Source organism: Cuculus canorus, chromosome 9, assembly GCF_017976375.1.
Source record: "Cuculus canorus isolate bCucCan1 chromosome 9, bCucCan1.pri, whole genome shotgun sequence".
Classification (NCBI taxonomy): Eukaryota; Metazoa; Chordata; class Aves; order Cuculiformes; family Cuculidae; genus Cuculus; species Cuculus canorus.
In genome coordinates, this window is record NC_071409.1 from 3925308 (window position 1) to 3943858 (window position 18551).

The window sequence follows — 18551 nt, forward strand, 5'->3', positions numbered from 1 at the left end:
CCTCTGGCCTGGACAGGCGCACACTCTCCTGGGTGGAAAACTGGTTGGATGGCCCAGAGAGTGGTGGTCAATGGAGTTAACTCCAGCTGGAGGCCAGTCACAAGTGGGGTTCCTCAGGGCTCAGTACCGGGTCCAGCTCTGTTCAATGTCTTTATCAATGACCTGGATGAAGGCATTGAGTGCACCCTCAGCAAGTTTGCAGATGACACTAAGCTGGGAGGAAGTGTCGATCTGCTGGAGGGTAGGGAGGCTCTGCAAAGGGATCTGAACAGGCTGGACTGCTGGGCCGAGACCAATGGGATGAGGTTCAACAAGGCCAAATGCCGGGTCCTGCACTTGGGGCACAACAACCCTATGCAGTGCTACAGACCAGGGAGAGAGTGGCTGGAGCGCTGCACAGAGGAGAAGGACCTGGGGGTGTTGGTTGACAGCCGACTGAACATGAGCCAGCAGTATGCCCAGGGGGCCAAGAAGGCCAATGGCATCTTGGCTTGGATCAGAAATGGGGTCACCAGCAGGTCCAGGGAGGTGATTCTGCCTCTGCACTCGGCACTGGGGAGACCACACTTGGAATACTGTGTTCAGTTCTGGGCCCCTCACCACAAGAAGGATGTTGAGGCTCTGGAGCGTGTCCAGAGAAGAGCAACGAAGCTGGTGAGGGGCTGGAGAACAAGTCTTATGAGGAGCGGCTGAGAGAGCTGGGGGTGTTTAGCCATGAGAAGAGGAGGCTGAGGGGAGACCTTATTACTCTCTACAACTGCCTGAAAGGAGGTTGTGGAGAGGAGGGAGCTGGCCTCTTCTCCCCAGTGACAGGGGACAGGACAAGGGGGAATGGCCTCAAGCTCCGCCAGGGGAGGGTCAGGCCGGATATCAGGAAAAAATTCTTCACAGGAGTCATTGGGCACTGGCAGAGGCTGCCCAGGGAGGGGGTCGAGTCGCCTTCCCTGGAGGTGTTTAAGGAATGGGTTGATGAAGTGCTTAGGGATATGGTTTAAGGGAGTGTTAGGAATGGTTGGACTCGATGATCCAGTGGGTCCTTTCCAACCTTGTGATTCTATGATTCTATGGTTCAATACCTACCAATAACCTTTCATTTTTACGCAGTACTTCTCTGCTCTTCTTTACCACCACAGCCCTTCATACACCAGATTTATTTACAGCACCCAAAGGAAGTGGAAAGTACTTTAGTTATTAAAACAGACTGCTGTAAAACAATAAACTGTTTTTACGTGCTCCTGTTAGCTGACCTTTGATGCAGAATTGCATTGAGCATTAAAAATTGGTAACCTAACATTTAAAACAATTCAGTAAAGAAAAATGCTTTTATTACTATCCAGGTGAAAAATAAAGTTAGATCGTTCTGTTGAGGTTACTAAAATGTCCAGCATGGCTAGAGGGCACCTAATTCAAGTGTAAGTCAATGTTTTTTAATAAAAAATATCACTTCCTTATATTATTACCATGAGGTCTATAGGTAAAACAGTACTTTGGAAGCGCTGGGGAAGTACAACTGGCCTAGGTTGAAGGCTCTCTGTACTCCATACAGTTTAATATACATTTGACAGTGGTATCCCTTTATCTTTAAATCACATTTGTAACTTTGCAATAGTTGATAAGACAGTTTGTAACCACAATAAAATTATTATTTAAAGAAAAGTGAGTTATGTAGATGAATGCAGATTATCAATACACTAGAAAGTATTTTTTTTAATAAAACAAAGAAGGACATTTGTCAAAATCATTGTGTCTGTCTTACCTGGATATTAAAAAGAAGCTGAACAATACCAGCCCACGGAGAATAGATAATCAGTCCCTCCCCATTCCTATTATCAACAACAGAAAATCTCTTCTTTTGCTAGCAAGAGTTTTGTGCCAAAAATTAATGTACCATTTGCTGCTGACAATCTGCCAGACTAACGATGCTTGTCTTCACTGAAGAACATTCAGAAGGTACTCCCAGTACTCACTTCCCAGCCATCACTTATCAGAGTCCCAAACGCAGCACTCCCACAAAATAAAAACCAGACAGCTCTTCTCCGCACACATACACACACATCTTCACACTTGAATTATTACTATGGGTAAATAATTTAAACAGCAGGTGCAGACAAGCCTTCTTCACCTCCTGATATTATGGCTCAATGACAATGCCATGGTGCACGGAAGGCTCCCGTGGAACTGCCATTCAAACCTGACATAAGAAAACTTCAAGAACAAAATCACAGAGTCATTTAGGTTGGAAATGACTCTTAAGATCGAGTCCTGCTGTAAACGCAACACTGCCAACTCTACCACGTCCCTAAGCATCTCCACGTCTTGCAAATCACTTCAGGGATGGAAGCTCCACTGCTTCCCTGAACAGCCTGTGCAGTGCTTGACAACACTTTCCACATGGGAATTTTTCCTAATATCCAATCTAATCCCTGGTCCAGTGGGAGACGTCCCTGCCCACGGCAGGGGGGTTGGAGCTAGATGATCTTTAAGGTCCCTTCCAACCCTAACTACTCTACAATTCTATGATTCTAAGTCTCCCATGGCACAGCTTGAGGCCATTTCCTCTCATCCTACTGCTTGTGACCTGGGAGAAGAGACCAGCACCCACCTCACTGCAACCTCCTTTCAGGGAGCAGCAAGACTACATTGCAGATTTTGGTTCCTCCTCGGTTTGGACTCGTTACTGGGTTTTTTGTTCTTGCAGATTTCCAGAGATTAGTAACAGCACTCACATCCTACTGTATCTCACTGATATACGGCCATTTCCTCTGCCCATACAGACCAGACACACGTATATGCTGTTCCACTGCCGTCTGCACACCAAGCACTAACTTTCTATGCCCAGAGGGTCCCTGGTTATGGCTCAGACAATCCTCCTCAAACATCTCCACTGGCATCCTCAGCAGGGCACACAGGTAAATGCACAGCGAGGCCAGAGATCCTCCTCTGCATCAGCTGACACAAAAGAAAGACACTCGGCGCTTAAGGCTAGAAATACAAGTAACTCCAAGTGCATGGGATTTTCAAACCACCACGCACAACGGAGCATCCCAAAGGCCTTGCCTGCCTTAGCAACACCCAAAAAGGATCTGAAAAGAGCCAAACCCAACATCCCAACCCCAGTGGAAAACAAGTCGTCCTGCCAGTAACCTTCAAGCGCTGAAACATCTGTGCGTGAAACCAATCAGGAAGGAGATACAATGCCAATGAGATTTTTAAGTAACATTTTACGAGCTTCTTTCTACCACATCAGCTTTGTACTTTGCTTTAGAGTTTCTCCTGACAACAGTGATGGTTGTTACCTGGCTCTGCACCGTGCACAGGCGTGTCTGTGTCACACTGCAGGACCTGGGAGCAGCCTTTGGGGGGTTATCTGTGTGATGCAAACGTAATCAGGTTTTGAAAACAGGCACGCTTTGTATTCTTCTGTTACTAACATTCTGTACTCACGGACATCAAATGGTTAACTGAAAATTACAGCATATTTCAAAATACCACCTTTCTTTTCTAGAAAATAAAATGATGCAACAACAGTAAAATCTCTCTCTTAAGTACCTTATTTACAAAAGATTTAAAAGGTATTGTTCAACAGATGGCTACGATACCATAAGAACCTCAAGCACTACAGATGTTACCAGTTATTCTATTTTCTAGAGACTTTCTACAACATCCTCCAAGCCATCAACCTACTCTGTGTTTTTAAACTGCTTCTACTTCTCTGTAGCTGCACACAACCTTAATTCTTCTGCGTTAAATCTGCCACAAAACCACTCGACAGCCGGACCGTGAGCCTCTTACACTGTCAGGTCAATCCAACAGAATGCCCACTGTTGCACATTCCACGCAAAAGCATTCATAACCAACTGACTATTCTTATTTTTTAAACATTTCATTGCTTTGATAAAGACACCTTCTGTGCTTTCGGACAAAAGGACTGCCAGAAACACCGAAAGCCAGCAAATGCTTCACGGCAACACTGTATCGCCCAACCAATGACACACTCATACCCTTATTAATTCTTGTGAACTGACAACACAAACCACAAACCCTCCCATGACTTCCACTAAACTATTTATCTGCCTCCACTCTCCAAACAAGCCATTGCGCACGTGCTGCCAGCTGATGCGAACTCAAACCTTACGTCATCTGCCTCCTCTCTGAAACCTCCCTCAGTTTTTTTCCAGCCCAGTGGCTATATGGTGCCTGGGGGCGAGGGGAGGACAGGAGCGACCCTGGGCGAGAGCGAACAGTGCAAGCTCCTAAGGGACTCCACACCACTCAAAAATGTTCATCAGTTCCAAATTAACACAGCAACAAAAGCCTCTGCGTTCTGCTCTGGACACAAGAAATCAAAGAACAAAAAGCTTCAGAAGAACATTATGAAAAGAAGTTTAAGCCTTTGACAGGCCCTAGAAGTGAAATTCAAAAGACAGCAACAAGAATACACCAACTGCTGGAGTGTCATGAAAAAATATCAGGAATCACAGGGCTGACACCTCCTCCCCTTGTACAAGTAAACTCACGCAAAGAGGAAAGATGCCATCACATAGAGGCACAAAACATAAATCAACATCACAGGTTTTTTTCCCCATTACAGGGCGTACATTTCCTATTCAACCATCAGTTTCGGGATGGGGGTGGGCGTCTTTGTACAGGCAGTTTAGGTGCAATATTCACAGTTCTCCGTGATCTCTTGGCAGTATCCCATTTTCAGAGGCAGATCGACCCCATCAGGTCAATCTGCTCCAGCTCTGCTCTAAGGAACTAGACCTTGCTTGTTCACATTATCTGTTAAAAAATAAAAGGGAAGAAGAAAAAAAAAAAACAAAACAACCAGGGATCATTTATCAACTTAACATGGGAAGTAAAACTGCTCAGCATTACAGCAACACATGGGGTTAAGTTACAGAAGCATAAAACCAGACACTAATGTCTCCGAGGGAGTTCCTTTTGAGATCTTTTGATGCAGAATTCACAAGGGCACTCCAAAAATCAGAATAACTATTGCAAGTAATAGCAAGATATTCTGGAAACAGAAGAGCACCCTTTACAATTCAGTTTCATAGTGAAAATTTAATGCAACACTACTTAATAAAAACATGCAAGTTTTACAGTTTTAAAAGAACCAAAAGCAAGCTGACCAGCAAATTCATATGAAGTATATTTTGTATCAAGAGAAAAATTATAGCACTGATAATTCTTATGCTCCTTTTAAAGTAAACACAACAAATATTTCTATCCGCATTGGCCTAGCTCCAAAGACACAAAATTACTCCCGAGTTCAACTAACTCACAATTTTAAGTCATGAGCAGGTAAGGTGAGAAACTGAATAATTTACCTTCTCTCAGCTGCCCCTCTCTCTCCTCCCCCATATTTAATGCACCTGAAAATGATGTGGGGCATTTTTTCCCCCATGGTCAACAGCCAAAGCCAGGAAGCACAAGTAGCAAAGACATTACCTGAGGACAGCCTGGGTCCTGTGTTTGCATACAGCCACGATTACCAAAGGCTGCAGCACGCCAGCGATTAAACTTTGGCTACCAAAAAGTGCCGAAACCCAAATAAATAACCAGGGCGCACCACCCCACTCTCAATTATCAGTGGGAGATAGTATCACTGCTCCAATCCTGTCTCAAAGGAGGCTTTGACACATCAGTGTCGCTGTTTGTCTCTTTTATCTTCTAAAGCCAGTATGTAAATTCAATTATTTTGGCAGCTACACATCCCCCAGTGTTTGCACAGGAGGGCCTCACTGCAACTCTAATATATGTAAATGGAGCCACATTCCTGAATTTATTTCCACCAAAGGCTGAGATATAAAGATTTACCCCGTCAATCTGACGGGCTTTAACACACAGTGGTCAGCGTTGCACAAGAACTAACTGGCACTCCGGGTGTTACCCAGACACAGGCAGCCTTCGCCCTGCAGAACCCCCCATTTGTGGGTTTGACAGATCCACCGCTGCGTTCCTTGCTCTTAACTCTGGACCATACGAATATACCGTACAAACCCACCACAAAAACGCCAGCTTACAAGTGACTGCTGTGACTTCTAAACGTTAATTTTAAAAACCTATTACGATGCCAATGATTTTTGCCACCAGATCCGGTTATCAAAACAAAACACACCAAAACCTTCACATGGTGAGTGATAGCGCAGACTAAAAGCGCTGCCGCAAAACAAATGGTTCAATGCATTCAGACACTAGTACTGATTTTTTTAGCCGCCTGTGATTCAAAGTGCTCATATTCTGAGGCCAATTAATTCAGATTTGAGATGCAGCAGGTATCCTCCAGCTGCCAATCCTCCAAGGGTATCAGTTTGAGTACGCATTTCCTAAGAAAACCCAAACAAGCACAGTTGTAAGTGATGCTTATTTCAGATATTTCTCTCCTGCCCTGCTCCCACAAAACGGCAGCTGTGGCAAAGGGTTGGGTTCACAACTTCACGGTCGGCTGCTGCCCGGTGTGGCAAGCCAGAAAGCACACCTCAAACCAAAACCATCCCTGGACTCAGCGTAAAATGCAACACCATGTTCCCCAGCCCAACCACCCACCTATTTGCTTCCAGATAAGTCAGCTGGTGGCAGCTTGGAGGGAACACCAAGGGCCAAGCTTCCAGCTGTATCTCCAGATCTTGCAAAAAGCACTTGAGCCGCTTGAACTCCGTGCCTCTGGTCACTGAAACGCAACACCAGCTTTCTAGTGAAAAACAACCAGAACGCATTTCCACCCAGCTTCCAAATAATCCCAGTTTGTATTTTTCCTGCTCCTCCTCATGTACATCTCACTCTGACAGCTGGTATTTGCGTGGGACTTTGTTGTTAAATCTCACATTTGCGAAACAGAGAGTATTGCAGACAGATGCAAACTTAAAAACAAGTGCGCAGCATTTCACAAGCCTACGGAGTCGCCGTTCGGCTTCCAGGGAGGGGAAAGGAGAAGTGGAGCAGTGCAATCACGGAAAGGAGGCAGGACACGCTCTCCCTTTACAAGAGCCAGAGAACCACAGACAGGTTATTTGTTTTTTAAGAAGGCTTTCCTACACCAGAATTTGGAGTTCTGCCAAAAGTCTATAGACAATTGGAGAACTAGCAAATTTATGACATCAGATATTCCAAGGAAGTGAAACCTGACTTAACGGAAGTGATTTTTATTTAAGAAAAGCAGATTTTTAAATAGGCACCAACAAAAATACTGTAAGATCATGTATGGAGGAAGTTCCTTTTAAAAAGATTTTTAAAAGCCATTAACTCCAGTCTGAAACCCCACCCAAACATGTTTCCTCATCAATCCACAATAAAATATTCTTGGTAGCACCGAAAACCCTGACACTTTCTTAAGAAGGCTGAAAAAAAAAGAGATACCCAGGAATTATAATTCAATAAACCTTTTCTTTCCCTCACTCTTCTGAAAAGCACTGCTCGCTGGCGTAAAAATTCCAAAGCTTGGAAAACCATCATCAGTCTGAACTGAAGCTCCAGGAACAAAGTTTCCAAGTCACCCGGTGATGGATTCCCTGGCCACCCTGATGCGTTCCACCAGACTTCCCAACTCTTTGACAACCGTATGGATGTTCAATATTTCTTTACAAGCAATCCTACTGAAAGCAAGCACGTTATAAGTTTCCTTTCTCTTTTGAATTAACCTCTGCAGACCTACAGTCATGGGAGCCTCCAGCTAACAGTGCAAGCCACAGGACAATGGAATTGCTGATGTCTTTCATGCGTTCATATAACTCAGAGCGCTAAACTACAGTCCTAAAAACACAAATAATGGGTTATGGGGGGGGGCCTAGTAACATGCCGAGCTCCTGAGGCCTGAATGAAGTTCAATATCATAGAATCACCAGGTTGGAAAAGACCTCGTAAACCATCGAGTCCAACCATTCCTATCTGCCACTAAACCATGTCCCTGAGCACCTGTCTACCTGTCTTTTAAACCCCTCCAGGGAAGGTGACTCGACCCCCTCCCTGGGCAGCCTCTGCCAGTGCCCAATGACCCTTGCCATTAAACGTTTTTTTCTGATGTCCAGCCTGAACCTCCCATAGTGGAGCTTGAGGCCATTCCCCCTTGTCCTGTCCCCGGTCACTTGGGAGAAGAGCCCAGCTCCCTCCTCTCCACAACCTCCTTTCAGGTAGTTGTAGAGAGCAATAAGGTCTCCCCTCAGCCTCCTCTTCTCCAGGCTAAACAACCCCAGCTCCCTCAGCTGCTCCTCATAAGACTTGTTCTCCAGCCCCCTCACCAGCTTTGTTGCTCTTCTCTGGACACGCTCCAGAGCCTCAACATCCTTCTTGTGGTGAGGGGTCCAGAACTGAACACAGTATTCGAGGTGCGGTCTCACCAGTGCTGAGTACAGAGGGAGAATAACCTCCCTGGACCTGCTGGTGACCCCGTTTCTGATCCAAGCCAAGATGCCACTGGCCTTCTTGGCCACCTGGGCCACTGCTGCCTCATGTTCAGCCGCTGTCAATCAACACCCCCAGGTCCTTCTCCTCCAGGCAGCTTTCCAGCCACTCTTTCCCTGGTGTGTAGCACTGCACAAAGTAACAGCAGCGTTGCCTTGGGCAGCACGGAGCATCTACTTTGGCTACAGCTGTCAACTCCGAACGAGAGCTCATCGTCGCGCCTGATGTCAAGAAATGTCTGTAAAAGGAGAAAGTTCTGGCGAAGCCCCTGAGCGTTCTTGCTGGAAGGCACCCAGCCCCGGGCTGTGAGCACACACGTGCTGAGCCGGACAAGCCACGAAAGGTTTCCGCTTCTCTTCTAGGATCTGTCCGGGACCAGTAGGGATTTATCCCACCGCACAGGAGCAGGTTCTGCACCGACACCGCCTCTCTGTGCAAATTCCTGTGGCTCCGCAGGAAAACCGCTCAGGAACTGAGCTGGAAACCCGGGAGCACCAAGCGACCCCAACAACACTTAGAAAGCCATCGCCGAGAGGGCTCGGAGGGGAAAAACAACGGGTCAGCGGGCACGGCAGAGACACAGGGACCGGGACAAGGGGACACGGGGAGCCTCGTGGGGATAAGACCCCATGGAGGAGGGACCCGGGAACGATGTGCAGGGGACGGGCAGCCCATGGAGCAGGGACCCGAGATCCCCAACCGGGCAAAGGGACCCGAGGACCCCAGCGGGGCAAAGGGACGCGGGATCCCCGGACGGGGCAGGGTCCCGCGGCCACGCAGGAAACCGGGACCTCACGGGTCAGCGACCGGGGAGCTCGTGGGGGCGGGACCCAGGAACGACGGGCAGGGGACCGGGACCCCGGGGAGCAAGGGACCGCAGCCCCGCAGGGATCAGAACCCGGTGCAAGAGGGAAGCGGAACCGCTGGAGCAGAGATCGGCGGCCACGCAGGGAACCGAGACCCCGCGAGGCAGGGGAACCGGGACCTGCCGCGGTACCGGCCGTGGCCGCCGCCCCGCCTGACCCCCCCGCGGCCGGGGAAGAGGGCAGAGCCCTGCTGAGCGACCCGCGAGGCGCCAGGACCGCCCCGAGCGGGCAGCCGCGTCCCGTCCCCGCTCGGCACCCACCTGTCGGCGCAGCCGCCCCGGCGCAGCGGGGAGAGAGCTGCGGGGAGAGAGCGGCGGGGCGCGGGCAGCCCGGGGCGATCGCGGCGGCGCCCCCGCGCGCGCCTTTCGGTGCCGGACCGCGCGCCGCGGCCAATGGCGCGCCAGGCACGGCCCAGGCCACGCCCTCTCTTGAGGCCACGCCCCCACCCCTGCCATGGGCAGGGACACCTCCCACTGGCTCAGGCTGCCCAAGGCCCATCCAACCTGGCCTGGAACCCCTCCAGGGATGGGGCAGCCACAGCTTCCCTGGGCAACCTGGGCCAGGGCCTCACCACCCTCATCGTGAAGAAATTCTTCCTTATGTCCGGTCTAAATCTGCCCCTCTCCAGTTTATACCCATTGCCCCTCATCCTATCACTCCAAGCCTTTATGAACAGCCCCTCTCCAGCTTTCCTGTAGCCCTTTCAGGCACTGGAAGGTCACTATAAGGTCTCCTCGGAGCCTTCTCTTCTCCAGGCTGAACAACCCCAACTCTCTCAGCCTGTCCTCGTATGGGAGGTGCTCCAGCCCTCGGACCATCCTTGTAGCCCTTCTCTGGACCTGTTCCAACAGCTCCGTCTCCTTCTTATGTTGAGCACTCCAGTACTGGACACAATACTGCAGGTGGGCTCTCACAAGAGAGGAATAGAGGGGCAGAATCACATCCCTCTCTACTTGGGAGAAGAGACCAACACACTCCTTGCCACAACCTTCTTTCAGGCAGCTGTAGACAGCGATGAGGTCTCCTCTCGGCCTCCTCCAGGCTAAACCATGCCAGGTCCCTCAGCCCCATTTCACAAGGGTTGCTCTCCAACCCCTTCACCAGCTCCCTTCCCCTTCTCAAGGGAAGGGGCTCCCAAAGGACATCCTCCCCAAAATCCATGGGAAGAGCTTCTCACAGCCACCACTACCCTACTGGTGATGCTGTGAGAACCCGGGTGCTGAGCTGCTGGAGCAACTGCACCAAAACCAGTGTGAATGGGTGGGTTTCTAAGGCTTACAAGAGGCAATGAAAGAAAAGCAAGGTAGAACATAATCGGTAACAAAACAGCTTCTGCCTAGCCAGCCCCGTCCCCACCCACTGAAATCAGCAGCGGCGTTCCTGCTGCCTGGAATGGAAACAGGGTGAGGCACGGCACATCATCCTCATCCACAATCACAAACAGTATGATCCTAGTATGCATATTTTAACATCCCTATGCTAATAACTGTGCTGTGTTATTAGTCTTGTCTATTTTTGTCTGTTCATTTTTCCAGTTATTCCAGTCTTGAAAATAGAAGGATGGATTTACTTCCTCATCAACTTCACTCACCGATTCTCAAGGCACTAAAACTCATTAAACTTAGATCAAAAAACATCTAAGGGATATTTAGTTGTTTGTTTCAAACAAATAAACCATGGATTGACTGGAAATTTCTGGGAAATTTCTCCCAAATTTCTGGAAATTCATCTCCCAACTTATTTCAGCAAACGAACAGCTAGTGTGCGATGCAACATCCAAGCAAATCACAGTGGAAGGGCAGAAGTTAATGAGAAGCCTTGCCTACCGTGTGCTGGTTGCCTCCACGGCCCATCTGTTGCGTCTATCAATAAACAGTTCCCCTTCCTGCTTTCAACCAGTTCTTTTAGGGCCGCTCAGTACTGCAGGCGTTGTTTCTGCACGTCACGCTGCTGCTTCATACCACAGGAGTGTGGTAACTTCACTTGACTTCCCTTCTTCCTGGAAAAGAAATAAGCCAAAAGATTTCAAATGAAAGTAACCAGTTTTTCAGGCGAGCGCACCCATCACACAAAGATGGCATCATCTCTGTCGTCGTGTCCTGTGTAACGAACCTTAGCTCAGCACAGTGAGCCACTTGTCTCTTTTGTTTACACTTACATTGCTACTGAAATATATTTCTGAAAAATAATGTACTAGGAAATCCAGTAGTGCAAAAAGTCCCAGATGTGTGCATTTTCAAACCACTTGAATACTTGCGGTTTTGACATTAAGTATTCCAGATAGTCTCGGCCTAGATATTCCAGTCTTGGCTCGTTAGTTGGCCTCACTGATGACAAATGGGTTTGTGCCTGGAAGGGCTAGATAATGTTTTTTAGAAAAGAGCTATTTACTCTGAATCTTGCACCATTAGATGGTTGTCCTACAGGATCCAGTGCAGTAAAGTCTAAGTCAACTATGATTCGAGTGATTTACTAGACTGAGCAGAGGCTACAATCTAGAAACTCCAAACCTGGTTACTGCGCTGCCATCTTTTCAATTGAATAACGATGCCGTGAAGTCTCTGTCATGCCTACAGCCCCAAGCGCTCAAAAACTGTCTTGTAGGCACAATTCCTGCTATATTTATCAAAACACTTCAATGAAATCTGCTCACATAGGCTTTTTTTGTATGGTCATAATCCCTGACTTCCAATTTCCTTTCCACTTTGTGTCTTAATGCTTTCAAATACAAAATTAGTATTTGGCAGCGTGAGTCAGGAGATCTCAATCTGTAGTTATCAACATATTTCAGATTATAGATCATCAACCTGTATCATATTCACGTTCCTGTCACACATGGAGTTGCAATGGACAGTATATGCAGTGTGTCTAAGGAACTTGTTTGGAACCTCTTAAAGAAATGTTTTTATACTCTACGTGGCAGGGAAAAAAACCAACCTAGGCTTTAAACATAATTTTAATTTTCAATTTCCTTATCTCTAGAGTCTCTTCCCACCCCCCCTTCACAAAACAACAATTGTTCTATTATTCTCCCCCCAGGCTATTGTTACATGTGTTCTCAGGATAACAAAAGGGGTTTGTCTGAAAAGGCTGGATCTGAGTCATGTCTTTGCATGTGAAACAGCTGTACACCTAGGGCACACTCCTGGTCACTTGAAAATGCATCATTTTCAGCTCTGGGTTTACACTATCTTAGCTCTGTGTCACTCAGCGATCAGAAGAAAGGAACTAACACACAAGTTGTCTGCATATCTGCAGACCATCACGGCAGATCTGGACATGCAGAAAGAGAACACAAGTGGAAATGCCATGGGAAGGGTGTTTGGCCTAAAGTAGAACGAGCTGGTCTGAAAAAAATTCAAGTTAGTAAATCCAAAGGACAATGATCCAGCTGAGTATTGGGCAGGAGATGCTTAGAAAGAATTTATTACAAAACTGAAATGCTTGCAGCAACTCGCCAGTATCCAATACTGTGATACAATGGCAACATCTACAAACCTAATCAGCGCCGAGTGGTTAATGCACAGGAATGTTTTGTGGTAAATACAAAACAACAGGAGAATCTCACCAGTATTTCTTTTATTTAAAACAAACAAACAAACAAACAAAAACAAACCCAAAAATTATATTCAAAACTATGTGAGCAATGGTAGAGGGAATAATGGTCGCTCTGTCAGTGCGCTGCCTACTGTCATCCAAATAAAAGGCTCTAGAACATCTTGTGTGTGAAAAGTAACATGACAGACTTCTCAGCAGTCACTAAAGGAAAGCCAGTTGGGATGGTAACATTCAAAAAAAGCTTTTCTGGAACTAATAGAACTTTCATCCCCCACTGCAAGTCCTTTTTTCATCTATACGGGAAAAAGTGTTTCCTCTTGCCTAATGGCTGGTACCATTTAGGGGACAGAATACAGCGCTGGTCGCTGAAATTTAAGAGTTGTTAATAAGCAAGTGAATGATTTTGGTGTGACAGTTTTAAGCCTTGTGTTTAGAAAAAGGAAATCACAAGAACCAGGTTTAACTGTTGAAGTCTATATTTAATCTCCTAAAAAGGGCATGTTAAGAGATTCCTAAGGGATTTTGTATGTTAAGAGTAGTTTACTAAGTGTACGCATTACATGCACCAGGTTAAAGCACTATAACATATCTAAATGACAGGGTAGAGAAGGAACGGGGTGTGCATAGCACAACCCTGTAACAGCCTCCGCTGATAACTAAAACCTGGCCTGCGGGACTGGAGCTTCCCCAGCCCTGCAGATGTTAGCCCAACCTGCAATCCAACTGGCCAGGGCTGTTCCTCGAGGGCAGGGGGCACCCACAAAGCGCCAGGGGCACAGTGCGAATGCAGCGGCCCACGCGAGCTCAGTGTCGGAAGCATTACATTCCCTCAGAGGTGTTCTGTGTGGTACGTTGGTCTCTTCCTGCGCTCACACCAGCGTGTGTGTCTACAATAAGCTGCTCTTTGTTTCTCACGCTGACTCCGGTGAAGGGGGAGGCAGCAGCAAATAATGGACTGAGTGACATTCAGTACCAGACTGCAAATGCAGATGTCAGACAAAACGGATGCTGAAGCTGGCTAATGAAGCTACAGCCTGCAGCAAGAACAACAAACAGCTTTTAGCAGTGCTTTGCTAAACCAAGTTATTTAATATGTGCAAAATTCAGTGGAAAAGTTCTCTGAGAACTTTGAGCCTGTGTAGAGGAGCCAGAGAGGCAAACCACTGCTCTCTACAGCAGCACCTCGAGCAGCCAAGTGTTCAGCAGCCTGGCACTTCACGCTTCTGTTCTTCCCACTGAATTTAAGCCTAACTTAAATGACGTAAAGCCACTTGAAACTGAGGGCCTCTTCCTTGACCTCCTTGACCTCCTCTGGCCGCTGTAACACACCAGCACGTCGGCTGACTCTCCCGTCAGCACAGGCAGAGCGCTGCGGTCAGTGAGTGGGCTCAGCTCCTTCCCCTTTTCTCTGCTCAGGCGAGCGGTGTCAGCTGGCGTGCAGCAGCAGATCCGAGCTGCGGAGAGGCCTTAACCCACCAAAGCTCTCCTCTGGAGCACCACCTTTGCTTGTGAGCCCACAGAGCACAACTGCTTCTCGCAGTGGACTGGGGAGTGGGAGAGTCCCTCTGTACGGAGGAGGCTGCCAGCTGGGAGCAGAAGCCTCCTACCCTACCCTGTGAATCCACACCGAGAAGGCACATCATCACGTTGTTTCCACATCACGGAGACTCCTTGACTGGGAGCTCTTAGGCAGATACTTTTAATTGCTGCCATTCTTGATCAATTTATGCCAATTCTGTTGTAATAAAGCAGCAAATTTTTTTATACCGCTTATCTGTAGAGAAACTGGTTGAAAGTACTTTGTTATCACTGATTCTGTACTATTGCGAATGTCCACGTGGCTGCTTATTTTCTGCATGTGTTCAGGGTAAGCAGAACTTTCTGCGTATGGCCACACTTCACAAGACAGTTTGTCATGAGGTATGTGGCTTCCAGCAGGTAGTACAGCAGCCAGCAAAGCTCAACAGAACTGCTCAGAGTTAGGAAGAGCAGGGTCTTTACAAAGATCAACAGCATCCTGAAGCAGCCATCTGACTTTGTTGCTACCTTCATCCTTTGTGTATAAATACCTCTACGTTGTTTCTCATTTTTCCAGTGTCCTAACACAGATTTTGCAAAAATAGTTCTATTCATCAACACAAAATAACTTCTTTCATCAAAAGCATCTTGAATAGCTAGTGCCTAACAGAATGTTTCCACACGCAACTTCACAGGCAAGTCAGTCTCCCACCAGCTGTTATCTCTCCTGCCCACTTCATGGGCCTGACCTCATACCCAATATTAACACATTTTTGTAATAAAAAGCAGCACGGGATTGTTAGAATTGCCACTTCTTAGATGAGACACCGAGTTCCCTTGTGTTATTTCTGCTGACTTTTCTAATCAAATATAAAGATCCCATGACACATTTTGACAAGAAGTAGGGCACAGATGGCTTATTTATTCTTTTACTAAAAATAGGTTTCAATGTCCAGCAGGTTGTAACGTGTTAGACAGCACTTCAAGTGTAACAGCCGCTGTACCTGCCTCCATGCAGCCACATTACCAGCTCATCTCTGCAATATGCTAATTATGAAAATCAAACATCAGGGCTTCCAAATTACTTTAGTAGTTCCATTTTGCTAAAATGCTACTAGGATGCTAGAATTCAACTGAAATGCTAGGATTTAACTGCCCAGCAATTGAAAAAGCAATAAAATAGCTTTTCTTCCTTATCGGAGGAGTTTCTCACTCCAAGCACCGCACAGCATATTTTACATCTCTTGGGTTAATGGTGTATTACTATTCTCAGCCAGAGGCAAAGGCTAAGAAGAGATTCATAACGGGAAATGGAACGCAAATAGTTTAAAGAAACCTGTACTTCTCCCACCTTCTTTGCATATTTATATTCTGGCTGGCCTTTTTGTTAGGGCTACTCTGATAACAGAACAAATGTAAAAACTGGGAAAATGAATAATGATCACGAATACTGCTGAGTCTATCCCACTTTTTAATGGCTATGGATGTGCATTACACTATCTTATTTCTGAATTTGGCCTTGCAGAAGGCTTTCAACTGATGTTTCGTCGTTTGCTTTGAGAAGCCCACTGTCCATTCACAATGATTTAAATCAGGGTCAGCAAGGCTTGATTTTGTGTAGAACTACCATAAGAGAGAAAACAAGGAGTCTTTAGCCCCTAAATGGCACTGATGTAGTTACCCTTTGAGTCAAATATGTTTACTTACCTGCAGTGCACAGAGTACGGTACTGCTGAATTTGGGCACGTGCCGTTTGCAAATCACGACAGGCTTGCTCAAAACCAAATCTTTCTTTATCTCACACAAATTATGTGGCATGTATGAACCAAAGAAAGAGATAAAAGCAGACATGTTATATTACTGCCACCATAAAACACTGCTACTGTGTTAATATTTCACTAGCCCATGGAAAACAATGATGACCGTAATCCCATTGATGTCAGACACCACTAGAAAGCCAGTTCATGTGGATCTATCTATACTGACACCTCAGGGCAAACTGCAAAAGCTGAATTTTAAATATCAATAAGCACAAGAAAAATAGCAAATGGGACATGCAACATCATTCCTCGAAATATCAATTCTGACTCACAAATGGACTGTTCTATTCTTTTGAATCCCTACTTAAAATCTCAGATTTGAACTTCTTCCCTTTGGCGAATGCATTACAGTTTAACACTGCTTATGAGCTTGTAGTCTTAAAAGGACTAATAAAAATATAGAAGGCATTTATAGATTTCTTATTAAGATGTTTCAAGTGTCTAGAAATCTCTCTAATACTAGTTTATGATCATATTAATGTTTCTTTTGCTGTGAAACTGTTCTGCTGCGCTAAGATCAGTGCAAACGGAGTCACAAAGACACACCAAGTTCGGTGAGAACCAGGAATATTCACTGCTCTGCTGGAAACAGAAACACTTTCATCTCACAGCTTTTCTAATCTAACTTCCCATGATCAGGAGCCATGAGTCCTACCCTCATTAGAACCAACCCTCAGACACATCTCAGAACAGCGCAACACAAGGCGTTAATAACGGGTGCTGCACAACCAACGCAGGAGAGATTCTGGGAACACTCCTGAGGGGCCAGCACATTGTTTGAAGCAATACTCCGCACAGCCTATTGTTGCTAGACAGCCCAGTCATCCTGATTCAGGAACACTCATGTTATTTCTAGGAATTACATTTTAGACAGTTTCTTTCAGCTACTTGTGTATCATCTTCATTTTTAGCCCTCAGTCCTGAACTAAATCTGGCTGGAGGCCATCAACAACAACAGCAAGATTGTTGCGACATAAGAGGAAAAGTACATTATTATTATAGTTCCAAACTAACTAATTAAACTCGCCTAACTATTTCGGAAATTCCAGGCTTTGTGCTAAATCTCTTTTTACAACAACGCTTCCAGGTATCAATTAACCAAACCAAAATAGGTGTGCGTTTCACCCACTCTGCCTGGCAATCTATCACAACAAGGCTGAAAGTTTCATTCATGACTCATCTCCTTTAGACCCAACAACCATACAAACAGTGCCAAGTCTCTATTTATCACAGCCCCGTCAGCAAAACAAATCATTCAGCAGGTGAATCATGAAATTATTGTCTGTGTAGACACTAAGTAAACACAGAGGGAAGCAGAGATGCCTGCTTAACTTCACGCTTCCGTGTCTATTTATCCTTCCCATCTCCTTCACTGTATATCCGTGATCTGAGCAGACGAACTCCTCTTGCCTTTTTGTCAACACGCAGCCCATCTGGCTGCAGTTCAGAAAGTCCTTTAGGCACATCAGGGAAAGTGAAGATCGGGCTCAAGTGCTTTACTCAGCAGACAGCGCTCGCTGCGTACGTCTCTGAGAAGGAAAGTGGGTTTCATTCCCACCGAGATGTACAACCCTTTGAACGGCTCCACCATCTAGTGTGGAGAGCTCCTGTTCAGAGGGGCTCTCAGGGGGCTTTTGTTGCAATTCTGCTCTACAATGAAGACAGACCAACAGGATACCCCCGCTCAGAGAAGGGCAGGCCATCTGGACAAGGTTAGATCACCTCCGCAAGAGAACGCATTCCAGCAGTTCATAAAAATGTGGCCAAAGAGCATTTTTTTTTTCACTCCTGGAATGTACCTCATTGCCAAAGAAGGTAGCTGTGCTCAGGAAAATATTCCATGGGGAGCAAGCAAATTCCTCTGCACAGCCATTCCTCCCTGCTCCACCCCAGCTGACATTACCCCAGTTGAATAATGCATGTCAAGGTATTAAGTAACATGTAAACATTTCCAGTAAGCGTTCCTGCTGCAAGCCTTGGCTCCGCTGATACCGATTCCCGCGGTGAGAGAGCAAAAACAACATTCCCGGTGCTTCACCTAAAGATGAAATGAATGAAACAGTTCCTCCCAGTCACTGACTGGAATATTCCTCCTCACCCATCTCCCAATATAGGTTTTAACCCCTTTGAAAGCGTCCCTAAGCGAGACATCCTCACAGCCACACTTTTCTGACAGTATCCGACTGGCCTTGCAGCAGGGTAACCTGATGTCCCAACAATATCACAGTTCTGGTCCTACATTTAAGGACAAATGACAAATTCCAACTGGAAACAAGCTGGGATTTTCTCACACCACCAAGAATGTTTTATAGGAATCCCTGGTTTCCCATCGTGACTTGTCCAACAACATCTACCCCATCCCCCAGTATTATGTATTTCCACATAT

The 18551-nt window shown here is 46.4% G+C and overlaps 1 protein-coding gene across 2 annotated transcripts in view; it reads right to left on the bottom strand.

Annotated features, from left to right (window-relative positions):
• Positions 1-18551, bottom strand: part of PIK3CB (phosphatidylinositol-4,5-bisphosphate 3-kinase catalytic subunit beta) — a 95955-nt gene that overhangs the window by 63458 nt on the left and 13946 nt on the right. Inside the window, exon 2 of one of the 2 annotated variants that reach the window (XM_054074613.1) lies at positions 11096-11268. The gene's annotated coding sequence lies outside the window, so the exon portion shown is untranslated. Of the gene's footprint in view, positions 1-9529; positions 9659-11095; positions 11269-18551 lie in introns of those variants that run through there. The other variant, XM_054074614.1, reaches the window with a different exon arrangement.